Below are 17,851 nucleotides of genomic sequence, written 5' to 3' on the forward strand. Positions count from 1 at the left end.
AGGAATACCTATATAAAGTCCCTATAGTGTCCAAGCCAGACCTTTTCCCTTCTGGCTTGCCAACAGGTAACAACTGGGTCCCCTGGGGCCGCTCCACGAAGCAGCCTAGGCCAGCCAGGCCTGCTGCTCCCCCCTGCTGGGGGGGGGCAGTGTCACTAGATGGACACGAAAAACAACACTCATCTGTCAGGTTGAGAAGTGAGAAAAAGAAGAAATTTATTTTTGGGTTCGGGGTTTAAATAGGGTTTGGACTTTGACCAGCGATTGGGGGGACGAGGTTGACACCTCTCCGACCCCACTGGTCAAACCAGAAGTCCATCAATTTGTCTTTCCCCCTGGAAAAGAATGCATATTTACAAAACATCACTCTTTGTTTATTTTTCAATGCATGAGAAAGCTCCAGTAAAAATGTAAAATATCAGAAGGCTGAAAAATCAGGGTGGGGGCTGGTCAGGCCCTAGCCGCACCTCTGGGCCCCTATTGGCTGCCAGCGAGGGAGAGGGAGACTGCAGCTTAACTACCTCCCTCTCCCTCCGGCCAAGAGAGATGTTTGTCGAGCCCCTGATAGCAGCTCTGGGCTCGGCTGGGCTGGCCCCACTCTGCCACAGGCGCCTCCTGGGGCCTGCACGCTGCCCAGCTGGGCTCTGCTTCTGCTGCTGGCTGGGCCCACCCCATGAGACCAGGGGTGGGCAGGAGGTCCCCGTCTTCCTTCGGTGACTCCCAGGCAGAGAAGAAAAGGAGGGGGAAAAGCCCAGCCGCTTTGAGATCCCTTGGTCTGAGAGGCTGCCGCTCAGAAGAGATCATGTAACTACTGCAGGCCCTGGGCAAGATACTAACTTTTTTTCTTGGCATGGATGAAACTTCCAAAGCTTTAACTCTTCTTTAAGTGAGAGAAACAGCTAAATTACAGACATATAAGGGGATGAAGCATTGATTTAGAAGAATTAAAGACTTTAGTTAAAATAGATAGTGCTGAGATAATGTAGACTAGACTTCCCTTTTTGTTAACAGAAGCCAGATTGAAGGAACTGATAAATCATGGAAGGAACTGATAAATCATGGAAGCTGTCAAACTAGGCTTTTGCATCCTGAATAATCAATAGACCTCATGAATACAATAAAATCATAAATCAAACAGTCCTGAAAAAAACAGGATTCAGCTGTCACTAACACTAAAGGTTAAAAAGTCAAAGAGAGGAAGACCCATCTTACTTCATCATTTTGGGACCCCACCCTATAAAAAAGACCACCGACCCATTACAAAGAACAAACTACGCATGCTTGATGGCTTTTTGGGCTAATTACCATACGAAGCGGGGAATGGGATGTACCAGAGTTATGAATATGCATTTGTGTTTTGGGTATTCAATACTCCTGTTGTGGTTTGAAAGCAAAACGAATGAGAGGCTCCAAGTCAGAGATATAATTTATTAAAAAGAAAGATAAAAAGGTAAAAAAAAAATAAAATAAATGCAATAACACAAAGGATCACTGACAAAGTCAGAATACAACCTGAGCAGGATGGTGGAAGCAGTCCAGGTGAAGTGCTCTTCCTGAAGCAGTGATCCTGTAGAAAGGTCTGGGAGCTCTGGTCCTCTGGGAATCCAGTGGGTAAGTGCCCTTGCACTTTCCCACATACCAGCTTATATCCAGGTGAGAATGCTTGGCTCCTCCCCCTGGGCAGAGCATCTCACAATAGCATGAGGAGTGTGAAGTGGGTCCTTGATGGCCCATTAAACAGAGATAACCCCTGGAGGGAGTTACCTGTGAGTCATGGGCCAGGCGTTAATGGGCCATTAGCAGAAGACACTCCAAAGGCCATTAGCAGAAGAGGCAGGGGGCTTGGAAAAACACTAGCCCACCTGGTTTCAACAGTTCATGAAGATGGTGATAGAATAAATACTTTGTGTACATCCTACACTGCAACCCAGGACATAATCCACCCCTTATTCTATTACCATGTACATCATATCCAAATCAATACATTCTTACAAAGATATGCATACACATAGAGAATAAAATGTTACACACTGTTCTCACTTAAAATTAAGTATCCCTGTGGTACACAACGGGTTTCCCCATCTTTCTGCATTACCCACCAAGTGTGACCAGGTCCTTGAGCAAAGACAATTCCACGGATGGGTCTGCCTTTTCCTGAGGCGGGATTAATCCAAACAGTCTTCCCTAAAATGCCTTTCATATGTACTGCAGGGACTTTATCTCCATCCACTGTGTGCAAGGGTTCAGACTGGGCAGGACCACCTCGATTGATAGACCCTCGGGTGTTGACCATCCAAATAGCTTTGGCTAAGTTCATTTCCCAATTCTTGAAGGTCCTCCCGCCAAGTGCCTTCAGGGCAGTCTTTAGTAGTCCATTGCACCGTTCAACTTTTCCGGCAGCTGGTGCGTGATAAGGAATGTGATATATCCATTCAATACCATGTTCTCTGGCCCAGGTGTTTATAAGGCTGTTTTTGAAATGGGTCCCATTGTCCGACTCAATTCTCTCAGGGGTGCCGTGTCTCCACAGGACTTGTTTTTCCAGGCCCAGGATGGTGTTCCGGACAGTGGCATGAGGCACAGGGTAGGTTTCCAGCCATCCAGTGGTGGCTTCCACCATGGTCAGCACGTAGCGCTTTCCTTGGCGGGTTTGGGGAAGGGTGATGTAGTCAATTTGCCAGGCTTCCCCATACCTGTACTTCAGCCATCGTCCACCATACCACAGAGGCTTCACTCGCTTGGCCTGTTTGATTGCAGCGCAGGTCTCACAGTTGTGGATGACCTGTGAGATGCTGTCCATAGTAAGGTCCACCCCTCGGTCACGGGCCCATCCGTATGTCGCATCTCTTCATTGATGACCAGAGGCATCATGGGCCCAACGAGCTAAGAACAGTTCTCCCTTGTGCTGCCAGTCCAGATCCACCTGTGATACTTTCACCTTGGCAGCTTTGTCCACCTGCTCGTTGTTGTGATGCTCCTCATTAGCCTGGCTCTTGGGTGCGTGCACGTCCACGTGTCGAACCTTCACGGTCAGTCTCTCTACTCGGGCAGCGATGTCCTGCCAAATGTCAGCGGCCCAGATGGGTTTTCCTCTGCACTGCCAGTTGGCCTTTTTCCAGCGATTCAGCCATCCCCACAGAGCATCAGCTACCATCCACAAGTCAGTGTAGAGATAGAGCCTCGGCCATTTCTCTCGTTCAGCAATATCCAAAGCCAGCTGGACAGCTTTAAGCTCTGCAACCTGACTCGACCCACCTTGTCCCTCGGTAGCCTGTGCAACTTGTTGTATGGGGCTCCAAACTGCAGCTTTCCATTTCCGGTTAGCGCCTACAATTCGACAGGAGCCGTCAGTGAAGAGAGCGTATCGTCTTTCAGTCTCTGGTAGCTCATTATATGGTGGGGCTTCCTTGGCACGTGTTACTTGCTTTTCTTCTTCTTCAGACGATAATCCAAAAGTCTCACCTTCCGGCCAGTTTGTTATAACTTCCAGAATCCCAGGGCGATTTGGGTTTCCAATACGGGCGTGCTGTGTGATGAGAGCAATCCATTTGCTCCATGTGGTGTCAGTGGCGTGATGTGTGGAGGGAACCTTTCCCTTAAACATCCACCCCAGCACTGGTAATCGGGGTGCCAGAAGCAGCTGTGTTTCAGTGCCAATCACTTCTGAGGCAGCTTGAACTCCTTCATAGGCGGCCAAGATCTCCTTCTCTGTGGGAGTGCAGTTGGCTTCAGAGCCTCTGTAACTTCGGCTCCAGAATCCCAATGGTCGGCCTCGAGTCTCCCCAGGCACCTTCTGCCACAGGCTCCAGGACAGACCGTTGTTCCCGGCTGCAGAGTAAAGCACATTCTTCACATCTGGTCCCGTCCTGACTGGGACAAGGGCTACTGCATGAGCAGTCTCTTGTTTGATCTGAACAAAGGCTTGTTGCTGTTCAGGGCCCCAGTGGAAATTGTTCTTCTTGCGGGTAACCAGGTATAGAGGGCTCACAATCTGACTCTACTCAGGAATGTGCATCCTCCAGAAGCCTATGGCACCTAGGAAAGCTTGTGTTTCCTTCTTGTTGGTAGGTGGGGACATGGCAGTGATCTTGTTTATTATCTCTGTGGGGATTTGGCGACGTCCATCTTGCCACTTGACTCCCAGGAACTGGATTTCTTGAGCCGGTCCCTTAACCTTACTTCGTTTAATGGCAAAACCAGCTTTCAACAGAATTTGGATAATCTTCTCTCCTTTCTCAAAGACCTCCCCTGGGGCGTTCCCCCATACGATGATGTCGTCGATGTACTGCAGATGTTCCGGAGCCTCACCTTTCTCCAGTGCAGCCTGGATCAGCCCATGGCAGATGGTGGGGCTGTGTTTCCACTCCTCGGGCAGTCGGTTCCAGGAGTACTGCACGCCCCTCCAGGTGAAAGCAAACTGGGGCCTGCACTGTGCTGCCAAAGGAATGGAGAAGAAGGCATTGGCAATATCAATGGTCACATACCACTTTGCTGCCTTGGACTCCAGCTCATATTGAAGCTTTAACATGTCTGGTACGGCAGCGCTCAGTGGTGGCGTGACTTCATTCAAAGCACGGTAATCCACCGTCAGTCTCCATTCTCCACTGGACTTACGCACGGGCCATATTGGGCTGTTGAAAGGTGAATGAGTCTTACTGACCACCCCTTGGCTCTCCAGTTTACGAATCATCTCATGTATGGGAATCACAGAGTCTCTGTCAGTGCGGTATTGGCGGCGGTGTACTGTTGTTGTGGCAGTTGGTACCTGTTGTTCTTCGACTCTGAGCAGTCCCACAGCAGAGGGGTCATCTGAGAGACCAGGCAAAGTATTCAACTATCTGATGTTTTTTTTCTCAACTGCGGCTATCCCAAAAGCCCAACGATATCCTTTCGGGTCTTTGAAATATCCATTCCTGAGATAGTCTATGCCGAGAATGCATGGGGCCTCTGGATCAGTTGCGATGGGGTGTTTTTGCCACTCGTTCCCAGTTAAACTCACTTCAGCCTCTAATACAGTCAGTTCCTGGGACCCTCCTGTCACCCCAGAAATAGAGATGGATTCTGTTCCTACATACCTTGATGGCATCATGGTACATTGGGCCCCAGTGTCAACCAACGCCGTATATTCTTGTGGGTCAGATGTGCCAGGCCATCGGATCCACACAGTCCAGTAGATCCGATTGTCCCTTTCCTCTTCCTGGCTAGAGGCAGGGCCCCCCTATTCCTGGTCATGGCATACATTGTTCTCCTCCTGTACGTATGTTTCTGAGGTCCCTTCAAGAGGATCAGTCATATCATCATTCCTGTACCGTCTGGAGTTCTGAGAGACTGGGGCAACCTTGATTCTAGATGGGCTTGTTGTGGTAGTTGTTCCTCTTTTCAGTTCACGTACCTGGGCTGCTAAGGTGGAAGTGGGTTTTCCATCCCACTTCTTCATGTCTTCTTCATGCTCTGGAAGAAAAGACCAGAGGTTACCCTGTGGTGTGTATCCTCTCTCCCTGGCTGGGGGACGCCTGCTCCTAATGGCAGAGACTCTCGTCGGCTCTGGTGAGATATAGTAAATTTCTTCCTTAAGTTCTTTTAATTTCTGATGGCCTTCTTCAATCAAGCTCCGGACTTGCTCAGCCAGTCTTGTTTCCACAGACGAGACATGGGTGCGAACTGGGGCGGTGACAGTGTCCTCGTAAATTCTTAATTTATTAGCCAAGACACCCACCTTGTCCTCACCTTCCTTCCATTGCAGTGTTGCCAGGTAACATGAGTACATCTCTGGTCCAAGCCGTGCAATTCTCAACCACATCCGTGATGTGCACTGGACATCATCTGGGCTTTTAGGAAATCTCTTGTCTTCTGAAAAAATGATCTCCAGCACAGCCAATTCCCTCAGGCGTTGGATACCTTGTTCTATTGTGCTCCATTTGCCTTGGTGCACTTGGAGGTCTTCTTTACAAAGGTATCTGTCTTTCACACTTGTTAGCAGTCACTGCCAGAGGCTGAGAGGTTCTTGGGTTTTCCCAATCCCCTGGTCAATGACCAAATCCCAGGACAGCGATCCCAGTTGCCTGGCCTCAATTCCATCCAGAATGGTGTCATTGGCTGCAGCATCCCAGATGCAGAGCAGCCAGGTCAGGATGGACTCGTTGGTCTGGCGGGTGAATTCCCTTCGCAAGTCACGCAACTCACCCAGGGATAGAGACCGAGTGATGATCTCTATCTCTGTCTCTTCTGCTGGCTGCGAAGGTCCTGCTGCATTCTCGTCAGTCACTACGCGGACTGATTTGCTCCTTGACTTCTTCTTCTGAGTGGTGGCAACTGCTACTGGTTTAGGTGGTTCCAGTTCAGTGACGGTTTGTGTGGAGATGCTGACAGCGCCTTTGGTTCCTTTCTCCTCTGTGACAGTCTGCGTAGATGTGGACACTGTTGCCTCACTTTTGGCTTCTTTCTCCTCTGCGATGGTCTGTGTAGATGAGGACACTGTTGCCTTGCCTTTGGTTCTCTTCTTCTTTGTGATGGTCCATGTAGATGCTGATGCTGTTGTTTTGCTTCTCTTTCCCTCTTCCTCTTCCTTAAGAACACGCTGTATCACACCAGGTAGTGTTTTGATACTAAGCATGGTACGGGCTGTGCAGAGAAGACAAAGCAGGACTAACAACAACATCATACTGTCCTTGGTATCAAGAGGGTACTCAATATTTTCAAAAACTGCTGTGTTATGCCTGAAAAGCTGGAAAAAATCATTCTTTACTCCTCCCCACAGGGGCTGGGTAAGATTGTTGAGGCCCCAGATGTAGCATCCTAGACCAGAAAACGAATCCAAAACTGGGTATATATTTTGAATGCTGTTCATTGCCTCGGAGTTTATCAAGCAATGGACATAATAGACCAATAAGGCAATTTTAGTACCATACCCTGGTCTACGCAGGAGCATTAAGACCAGCTGATAGTGCCCCATGTGTGGAGAAATATAGAGAGATAGGTATAAGACACATGTAAGCATGTTGAGCATCATAGCGAACGGGCGTCTTCTCAAATACAAAACTGTAGTTCTGACTTTTATCAGTGCCTCTGGCCCACGTTGGGCACCAAAAAATGTTGTGGTTTGAAAGCAAAACGAATGAGAGGCTCCAAGTCAGAGATATAATTTAATAAGAAGAAAGGTAAAAAGGTAAAAAATAAAATAAAATAAATGCAATAACACAAAGGATCACTGACAGAGTCAGAATACAACCTGAGCAGGATGGTGGAAGCAGTCCAGGTGAGGTGGTATTCCTGAAGCAGTGATCCTGTAGAAAGGTCTGGGAGCTCTGGTCCTCTGAGAATCCAGTGGCTAAGTGCCCTTGCACTGTCCCACATACCAGCTTATATCCAGGTGAGAATGCTTGGCTCCTCCCCCTGGGCAGAGCATCTCACAATAGCATGAGGAGTGTGAAGTGGGTCCTTGATGGCCCATTAAACAGAGATAACCCCTGGAGGGAGTTACCTGTGACTCATGGGCCAGGCGTTAATGGGCCATTAGCAGAAGACACCCCAAAGGTCATTAGCAGAAGAGGCAGGGGCTTGGGAAAACACTAGCCCACCTGGTTTCAACAGTTCATGAAGATGGTGATAGAATAAATACTTTGTGTACATCCTACACTGCAACTCAGGACAACTCCTGTACATAAAAGACCCTGTGATGATCTGTAAATTGCGCATATGTATTTGTGAGCGATCCCGCATGCTGCCCGGTGTCGTAATAAACATACCCTTTCTAACTTTAAACTGTTAGAGAGTCTTTGTCCGTCATAGTTGGATATTGGTATTAGATCAATATCCATAGTTTTTTAATAAATCAGGGACAATATGAAAATATCAAAGTCGGTGAAAGAAGAGTGACTCTTTAGGTAGAAGAGATGACAAGTTGCCTTAGTCCTAGGCTGAAAATCTTTTATAAGTTGTAGTAACAGACTGTAATATGAATATGCTAGAATATTCCTTTAAATCATAAACAATATGAATTGGGGGAAATGGTTGTTCAGATTTGTGGATTTAAGCAAAGGTATTTGTAATTGATTGAGTAAATATTGAATTAGTAGCTGTGATCTTGTGATCCTGTGAGATGTTTGAACAGAGAGAGATAAGAAGTCTTTTGCACCAGTGAAGAAGTGAAAAGAGATCTCTGTCCCATGAGATGAAGAAATCTTTTGCGTTTGAACTGTTTGTTTTTAAAATGACACCCCAGTATGCACGAGTTTATGGCCCATATGTAGTTATGGGAAAGGCTACATGATATGAGAAGTCCACAACTGCAGAAGTTCCTGGGCAGCTGCTTTTGTGAGAGTTAAGAGTCATAAGTAGACTGTTCCTTCTTGTAGGAAGTTACCACAACAAATCAAGAGAGATTTCTCTCTCTAAAAAAGACTGAATAAAAAACTATTTTATAAGTAGTACTGACCTAGAGTTCTAAGTTTTGTCTCTTTATATTATTTGTGAGAAAGTGAACATTTGTGGGAAAAGAAAAAAAGCGTTTTGAAAGTTTCATTTTGATTCTCATTTTCTTCTTTTAGTGAGTGCTAATAAATCAATCTTTGTACTCTTTAAGTTTGGGACTTTGCTTTGCTTTTCTCCTAATCCTATCTCACAGCAGAAAAGACACTCAAACCACTACACTAAATTTGGCAAACGCGAAACCATTGCATCCCATGTACCTGTGCCCCTGTTAGCAGGATCACGTGCAGCAGAGCTGTAACCCCATACAGGTCCACAAGGATACAGCTGTTACATACCACTCACTCAAGGCTCGGGTGGGAACCTCCTGGGATCAGCCCCTGATGCATCCAGGGTACTCCCATGGGGATTCTTTAAGGCTTTTGCGAACATACAGGTGGAACCACTGGACAGTACAAGTACCACTGCAAAAACTCAACACTGTGACCCACTGCAGGGGCTGGTTTTGAATCCCCAGCATACCAGGTCGCTGTAGAGCAGCCTGAGATTTCCAAGCTTTACTCTGCCCCTCTTCCTGGTGGGCATAACAGCATCACTGGGGAGAGGGCTGCAGAGCTTGACTGCAGCTTAAAAGAGGCTGTTTGACATGTGTCATGGGAACAGGCTCCTCTCTTATCTACTCCGAGGAGATCAGAGTTAAACAAAAGGCAAATAATTCAATGCAAGAAGTGATGGGCTAAAGCCAGTGGGACAGGAAAAAAAAAAAACCACTTCCAAACTTTAGCAGCCTGGCTTGGTGGAATGAAACTATCTGCCCTGCTCCTAAGAGCCCAGTGGCTCCCAATAACCCAACTCCAAACAAAAGAGACTTTAAAATGTTATTGTTTTGGCTTCTCAGCAATCCAACAGCTCCAGATCCCCAGCAGTGAGTTAATTGCTCACAGGCCCTGAGGACATGAATCTTCATCACCAGACACTTTCTCACATCTGTGTGAAGTGAGGGTAAAATGGCAGCTGGCTGGTGCTCAGACACCATTGCCACTACAAAGGAAATAAATGCATTAATCTGCAAGGAGAAAACTCATCAGTACTGGGCAGGTCTGGGTCATCTTGCTCATGCTGCACTGGACCAGGCCTCTCTACAGCCTTTCCCATCACCTGGGACCCAGCAAGAGTCCAGGGTTCAGCCTCAGAGCATACCTGCAGTGTCCCACCTCCACAGCTCCTGCAGGGCTGCTGCTGACCAGACGTGGGGAGCAGACCCCACGGAACTACAGGCTGCCCATGGCCAGGCAGCAGCTCGATTCTAAGCTCCAGCTTCCACAGGCTTACACATCAGCCTTAGAAATTCCTCCTGACTGTAACTTGGCACAAGTGCTTTGGGGTGAGGAAACACTTATTTCTACCAAATTTGGAATAAATCCATGTAGATGTTTCTACACTGCAGGAATGGAGAAGATGAAAAAAAACCCTACTTTTTTTGTAAATAATACTTACACAGTTGACTTCAACTTGAGAAGGACCTTGCTATTTCAACTGAAATTGTGAACATCATTGATACCAGCAACCCCAGCTTGGTGCGAAGCTTTGTTCTACTTTTTTTTTCTCAAAGCAGTTTGTTTAATTCCAACAAGGGGTTCTACAAACAGAATATTTTTACTACCAATAAAAGAACCACCATACAGCACGAGGCATTCGTCTTTCAGACAGAGTCTGTAAGCTGAAACCAGTGCCCATGCAGTGCTACTGGTTTTAAGGACATGTATTTGTAAGAAACAGAGCTGTGCAGATGCTGCTACAGAGCAAAGGCTGTGAAATGCTGTCAGTCAGGCCTTTGAGGGCTCAAGAAAGACTAAATTAATTGAATCACTGCTACACTCAGATTCAAACCCATGCCTTTGGTCTAACTCCTCCTCACCAACATTTTAATCCTGAGCACCACCAACCACTGTGTTTCACTGGGGCATATTGGAAGCCACAGCTGAATTAAGCTGCCCTCTCCAGCACCACAGTAAGTTCTTCATCTCTCAGACAATGAATTTTAGGAACTGGTGATGTGACAGAGTGACACAAAATGTTCTCAGTTTAGACATCTTGCTATGTAACAACTTTCAAGATGTCTCGCTCTATAGTGATGGGCACCACTAGTATCCCCTGAACTCCAACACTGGTAGGGGTGAGCCCTTCTTCCACCCTTCCATCACAACACCCACAGTTCTTGGTACTTCCCAGAAACATACACAATTTTCAAGACCAATTTCAGCTCTACAAAAGCTGCCAGAAGAACAAAGGAACTGCCATTTTTAATTCCTCAGTACCAGCTGCAACACAGCAGGGGAAGCAACAGGGAACTGGTAGCAAATCTGCTGTGTGGATACTAGGCTGGGGATAAATAAGGACAATTCCATTTTATACCAGTGTGGCCAAGGAATATAACATGAGAAAATACAACAGGAGTTAGTCCCCCAGTTTTAGATTAGCATATTTATGCTACAAGGCACAGTTTTCCTGCAGGGACTAGCTGTGGCTCCAGCATATCGAAAGCTCAGCATAGGGCACAGGACAGTTCCAGGGCTGTGCACAGAAGACCAACTGAGACATTCTCCAAGCTGAGTGTTGCACCAAAAAGCACCATTACAGCACCTGGAGTGGCCACTGCAGGTGTTGGTAGGGGCCTGGTGCTCAGAGACCGATCTGTGCTGGTAAGCAGCACGTTGAGCCTGCTGGCACCAGTGCAGCCATCCTCCTGCAACTGGAAATTTGAAATTTGCAACTGTCAATTTAGCCTGAGTACTGACTCCAGGACAGGCACATTGCCACCCTGTCCTGGGTGGCACACAAGCCTGCAGCCAGGGAATCACCACCCAATAACAGACTGCTGCTGGCCTTGGTAACATGCTAAATATAGCTGCATTTTCTGGCTCCTCGCAAAATGGAAGGAGTCTGAAGGACCATATTCATCTGCTTCTTTGCCAACTACAGCCAGGAGGGAAAAGCATATGGACTGTACTTTCATAGGCTTGAAAAATGGATATTAAAAATAAATCATTAAAGGATTTTAAGAGTATCTTCTCCCCATTTCTTCCCACACACTCCCCCACCCTTTACAGTAGGCTGCTGGCATGTGATTGACTCTGTGTTGCCAACTTAAGTCATGCTGTGATGGCGTATACTGTAAATGGCTGGCATCTGACACCCGCTAACGTAACAGCAGCTTGCACTGCAACAAAGCCAGCTGTTTGGAGTGCAGCACTGATGGCAGCACACTGAAATCCAGTAGAAAAACCTGCATTACACCTGGCTGTGTGGAGTTTGCACCTTGTCATCTGCATCCGAGCTCAGAGGGATGCAAATAAGAGCATTCTGGGTACTGCATCAAGCTGAATGAACCTTCCCTAACCATGTTGCACAAATTCTCTCCTCCCTGGCTGCTGAAGTGAGTTGAACTGTGCTGCAGAAACAAGGCTCTCAGCACAAACCCCAGTGCTTGCTCACATGTGCACCAGTAATGCAGTTTGTTACGGTCTCTTTAATCCCGGACACCAGTGAGGGGTTCCAGACACACAATTCTGGTTTTAATGACTGCACACTATGTCTCTCAATCACGAGCAGTTCTCATGTGAAAATCTTCAAGCTGATGTGGCTTTTCACACACTGGAGGCTGCAGTAGGTTGGTGGCCTGACTGCAGTCTTTTCCACAGACATTGATGACATATGCAATGACTGACAGCAAAAAGAATGAAGAGACCAAGCAGGAAAAGATTTCCATGTTTTGCACAAAACCAGGCACCAAAACACAGCTTGTCTACATAACTTTTCTCCACATGAAGCAGCAGATTTCCACCTCCCCAAGAGGAACTCAGTGGGGAGGCACATTCAGAGATGTGCTGGCTCTGCTTACTCAGTGCCTGTCACTCCAGTGCTGAGGCATGAAGCACTCTCTGCTTTCCATCCCACTCACCACATGCACACAAAGGCTCTCTCCTGGCCATGGATCCTTGCTCCTGCCACAGCCTTGCATGGCTTTCTCATACACAATACAACCTCAACCACCATGACGTCTGCCCCCCATTTGCAGGGCAAGCTGCAAATTCATGCCATAGAGCATGAATTGTCCTGCAACAGAGGGAGACAAAAAGTGGGAAGCTCAGGGTTGCATCCCTGTGTCCATGCAGCACAACTAAGAACATGTACTGAGCAGCACATGCTGCTTCAGGTCTACCCCTACTGCCACCTGTTCTGTAAGAAAAGAGAGGTCCTGGGAGGTAGAGTTGGTACCTCGTGCCCAAGCTCTAAGTCTTTCACCCATCCTATAAGGACTTGCAGCTTCAAAGTTACCCTTCCAGGACAGAAAACCACCAGTGCATCACCTCTACTCAAGTGCTTTGTGCTCACTGCAGTTTGCCCCTAAGCAACCTGCTCCAGGGCTGAGCAAGTGGAATGCTGGCTGGATTGAGTGGCTCATCCTGCCACCTCCAGTGTGTTGCATGGCTCATCCAGCCACCTCCAATGCTGCACCATGCTCCTCTTTCCACACAGGTAGAGAGCTGCGTTGGAGGAAGGGAGATAGCTGCCATCTCACTGATGGATCAAATGCCTTTCACTGGCAAACATCGAATAGCATGGAAATAGCATGTTTTCAAGTGGAAAACAAAGGATGCTGGAGCTGAGAAGTCAGTCTGATCATTAGCGAGTGTTACATCTCAGATAGGTGTTCATGCAGCCCAGCTGTCAGTTGCTGCAGTTCAAAGCCAGCCCTGAATACACCTTTATCTGCAACTCCTTTCTACAGGCTAATGAAATTTCAGAAATCATGCTGCCAACTGAGTCAGTGAGAACTGCAACCTTGCAACCTCCCTTGAACATTGACCCTGGCCCAATACATCAGGTAACTTCCACTTAAGAGCAATGCTTTCCTCCTAGCAGTGTTGGAGCAGCTCGCTTTCACAGAGAAGTTTTAAAGTGTAATTATGTACAAAATACTCCTTGAATATGTTCTCATGGAAGGCTGTAAAACCCCTACAAGCATCCTAAAAAGCAAGTCTAGAAGAATCTAGTGAAGTGATATATTTCCCCATTGCCCACACAGATCACCTATTTTCTTTGTACCCATTACTTGTGTATTTCCCAGACACAGGACTCCAACAGGCCTCCCCCTACAGCTAATTTTCAACTGCAGTTTTGCTCTACTTGCAACAGAAACCTAAAACTTTTGGTTTAGGCCAGAACAGGAATTATTCTCTTCCTCCTTGAGGAAGGGCCCATACTTAAAGGCTGTGGTCACATCTACCCCCCCTTCCTTAAAACTCTCAGCTCTAAACTATGCAAACCATCCTCTTCCAACTCTCCCAGCACAGTCTCCAAGCTTTTCCTTAGGCTACTTCCCCAGTCCCTGCTGCTGTGGGTACCTGCACTGGGCACTGTGCTTCACCTAACCCCTAACCAGTGCTATGCAGGTACACAGATTTTTTCACATGTCCCGCAGATGACAGTGCTGCTTTTACATCCCTGCATAGCATTTTCTTTCCTACTAACAATGTAATGTTCTTTGATTCACTCTCAATAAGTTTTTTCCAGAACTACTCCAGTCTCAACTATGCTGCACCCTGTATGAGGCAGCTGATTCACTCCAATGCTATATTTCATACAGCTTTTATTGAACTCACTCGCCTTTTTATGGATTACTTTTCCAACCTGTCAAGACTACCTGCAACTCCACATCTGGTTCTCTAAAGTGTCTGTAGTTCCTCCCAGTTCAAAGCACCCTACCAATTTAACAAGCATACTCTCTATTCCATCATTCAAGCCATCAGAACAAAACAAAATTGAACAGTCCTGCCAAGCACATCCTTCCAGACTGCCACTGAACACAGTTTTCCAAGTTGTTGTGGACAGTCACATAAAAGTTTATCCTATGCTTTGTTCCCTGCCCTGTTTGGAAGTGGATTTGTGCTGCGTCAAAGACTCCCAAATCTAACACCAGCACTTCATTCTCCCTCTCTGAAATAACTCATCTCAAAGGCTTTCCAGTTCTACTGCTTTTTCTGTTCCTTTTGGAATAGATGTTGGGATTCTAGAGAGTCCATGCTCTGCACCCCCCACCCACGCCAGCAGCCCTGCTTATACAATATTGGGTACAAAGAAGCTAGTGGTCTAAAGTTACTTGTAACAGCAATAAAAAATACAGCACAACTGGCTGCTGACATTTTTCAAATGCAGGTGTAACATCCATTTATAGAGAGCCCAGAGACTGCTGTTATGGTGAGGATCCTGCTGTGAATAGATCATAGCTAGAAAGAAAAAGCAAAATGTATCTTCTAGTTATCATTACCAGATGGCAATCAGCCTCGAAGGCAAGGGAAGCAACACAGACTTCCTACCATACAGAAGTTTCAATTTCAATGTGTGTGAATAAAAATGCTAGAGTTAAGGTTAATCTGGTAGTTTTCAGCTATGGATGATACAGACCCTGTGAAATGCACGTTCTAGCCAGGAAAGTATATAGTTCATGAATACAAAATTTGCTGGAAACAGAATTTAAACAGCCCCTAAAAAGCACAAATCACAGTTTTACAATACCTCTAGGATGAGTTTTGCCTAACTTTGAAATTCCCACCTCTGAGTATAAAGAGTCACCTCCCTGAGCCTGTGCAGACATGAGAAAAAAAACTGCTAAAAACACCCTAGGTGTTATTTTGGCCCAACTCAGTTCCCCTGCAGTCACTCGAGAATCGTTTGCAGATTTTATGCTGTTCTGAACGATGCTCTGAGCTGCAGCAGCAGCATGTCAGCTCTGACCCAGGACTGCTGAGGTGACCAGGGACGTGTCTTTTGCTAGGGTACAGAAGACAAAAGTCAGACCTGCCTTTCCACACAGCTTCAGTGGAAAAAACAGAATAGCGATCACAAGCTCCCAGGGCTACCAAGGTTCCCAGCACTCTCAAGGCAGCCTCAGCTTGTCAGTACTGACAGCAACTGAATTTCATGGCTTCAATGAATGTTGGGTCAAGCCCTTTCTGAGCAAGCCTAGACTTGATTTTGACTGAAATGAGTGAACCTTGATGTTTTGCATGATTCCAAATGAAAGCAGGTGACATTTGGCAGATACAAGAGTTTTGGGTCCTTTTGAACTGAGCTCAAAGCAAAGCTCAGTGGCACATGCAAGTGCAAGGCAGCTTGAAAACCCCTGAAGCATACCAAGCAGACACTCTGTTCACTCCACTGAAGGAAGGCTAGTACACTTTGCATAGTTCCAGTCTACCCAGTTTTCCTCTCCCTACAGCTGTGGGGCAGAGCCTTGGGAAGCCAACCAATGTTTGAACTTAAAAAAACGAAAATGTTATATCCCTCTGCAACTTTAAAAGAACAGGTCAGTGAAACACAACCACTTCAGTCCAGGTAGGGTCTAGCTCTGTGTCCAGGGAGTTAGAAAAATGCATAAGGAATGGAAAGCAAACACAACAATCCCTGGCTCTGAGACACTGATGCTGCTCTTCAGCCTCCTACTGTGACTGTTCTGCTGGGATATTTTTGCTTTGCAGGGAAGACGGAAAGAAGGACACAGAAGGTAAAAAAAGCCAGCATCATTTTTGCAAAAGGTATTCAAGTCCAGAAAAAAAGCTGCCTACAGCCAGCTGAGGAGACTGCTGAACAGACACTGCTAAAGACCAGTAATGCTTCCATCTCTATCATTCCAGCCTTTGTGAAAGCCAACCTCTACCACAGACACAAACCAAGCTGTAGGGGCTGTGTTGTGTGCCACTGGCTCAGGGGGATGTGCTGTGCTTGAAGGCTCTCTCCCATCACAGGACTGGAAAGCTGTCCCTTGCCACCAACACATGATAACCAACCCCATGTGGCATGTGGCCAAGCTGACAGGGCTTTGGTCATCTCCTTATTGCAGATTTGGACAGGTCACCACCAAAAGGCATATAAGGGACATCAGCACTTCTCCCAAGCAGGGGACATGCTTCCCACCACATGGCACAAACAGTTTAGCAGCTGAACAATTTCACCAGTATATTAAAAATGTACACTGAGCACATCACAGCGCTTCCCTTGCACCAGGGTAACAGAGTGATCAGGTGCAAATGCTGGGAGCAAACAGATGCAGAGCATGGCCAAGCCCTACTGCCCATGCCAGTCCTTTCAAATAGTCTGTATAAAAGTGCAGGGGACTTGGACAAGGGGGTTTGCAAGATCAGATGTGCTCTGCTGGAACTCAAACATGCTTATCTAGGACTCGCTTAACATCTGCAGCCTCAAAATGCTTGTCAAGCTTGTTTTTGTTACATTGCTCAAAACAGAGAAGGAGACAAAAACAAATCAGAAAGCAGTATTTCTATGTCCTCACCTCCCTTTTTGGTAGCACCTTAACTGGTGACAGCCACTCACAGCCATTGCCAATCACTTCAAACCACTGACCTCGGCAGGCAAATCCAGCTCCAGAAAGAAATGATGGCTTGTTACCACAGAGCTCAAATACTATCACCCTGACATTTTAAAATATTTTTTAATTAGGAACAGGGGGGTACATGCAACTACTGCGTTCCAGTAGACTCTAAGCAGCCACAGGCACTAGCCTAAATTCCCAAATCCTTATACACCTGGCAATTCGGGAAGCTGAGAGCTGCTGTAAGTGAAGTTTTGCACATTGCTCAATACAGCAATGTTCCACTGAGTTTCCCCAGGACAGCACAAAGAGATCATGGCTGTCCTGCTTTCATGCAGGATTTTAATTCCAAGCTGTTTGTTATACTTGAAAGTTCTTAAAAACTCAGAGCAGTTATTTTGTTGGGGAAAAGCCCTGTAGCTCCTTCATTATATTTTTACATCTTGACAACTCTTTCCAGCTCTGTTCCCCTGCCAAGCTCTCTTCTTTGAGGCCAATGGCATGCTCTGTTATGCTCAATGAAAAAAAGTATATTGATTTTAATGTTTTTGGTTTGTGGAACATTTTAGCTTGCTCCAAGCAATGAACAGTGTTTACCAAGCCCAAGAAATATATATTAAAAGAGTATGGCACTGTCAAAGTATATTTTTTGAGTTGGAGAGCCACAGAGCAGAAAAACATGTTTATCTGAGGGATTACTACTTCAAATAACAGCAATCTCATGCCACAAAAGACAGGAATAAAGACTTCATCAAGCTTTTTTCTTTTGTATACACCAATACATTTTGATTATGCTACATTTGTGAAACATCAATCTGTTATCACCATATATCTGAAATGAGGTTTAAACAGAGTAGAAGTATCATCATTTAGAGTTCTGAACTGAGTAATTTTAATGTCTTTCAAGTATTATTCCACTTCTCTCCTAGGTTCGGAAATGTTAAAAGCACAATAAAATAGGCTTCTTTAATACAGTATCAAAAACAGGCTCTCTCCAAGACAAATAAGACTTTACAGACTGGCCTGGCCACA

General features: G+C 46.3%; 1 protein-coding gene across 3 annotated transcripts in view; it reads right to left on the reverse strand.

The window, feature by feature from the left end:
* Positions 1–17,851, reverse strand: part of LOC310922145 (muscleblind-like protein 3) — a 109,867-nt gene that overhangs the window by 30,242 nt on the left and 61,774 nt on the right. The window lies entirely within an intron of this gene.

This window comes from Zosterops lateralis (assembly GCF_965231275.1).
Source record: "Zosterops lateralis genome assembly, chromosome: W".
NCBI classification, from domain to species: Eukaryota; Metazoa; Chordata; class Aves; order Passeriformes; family Zosteropidae; genus Zosterops; species Zosterops lateralis.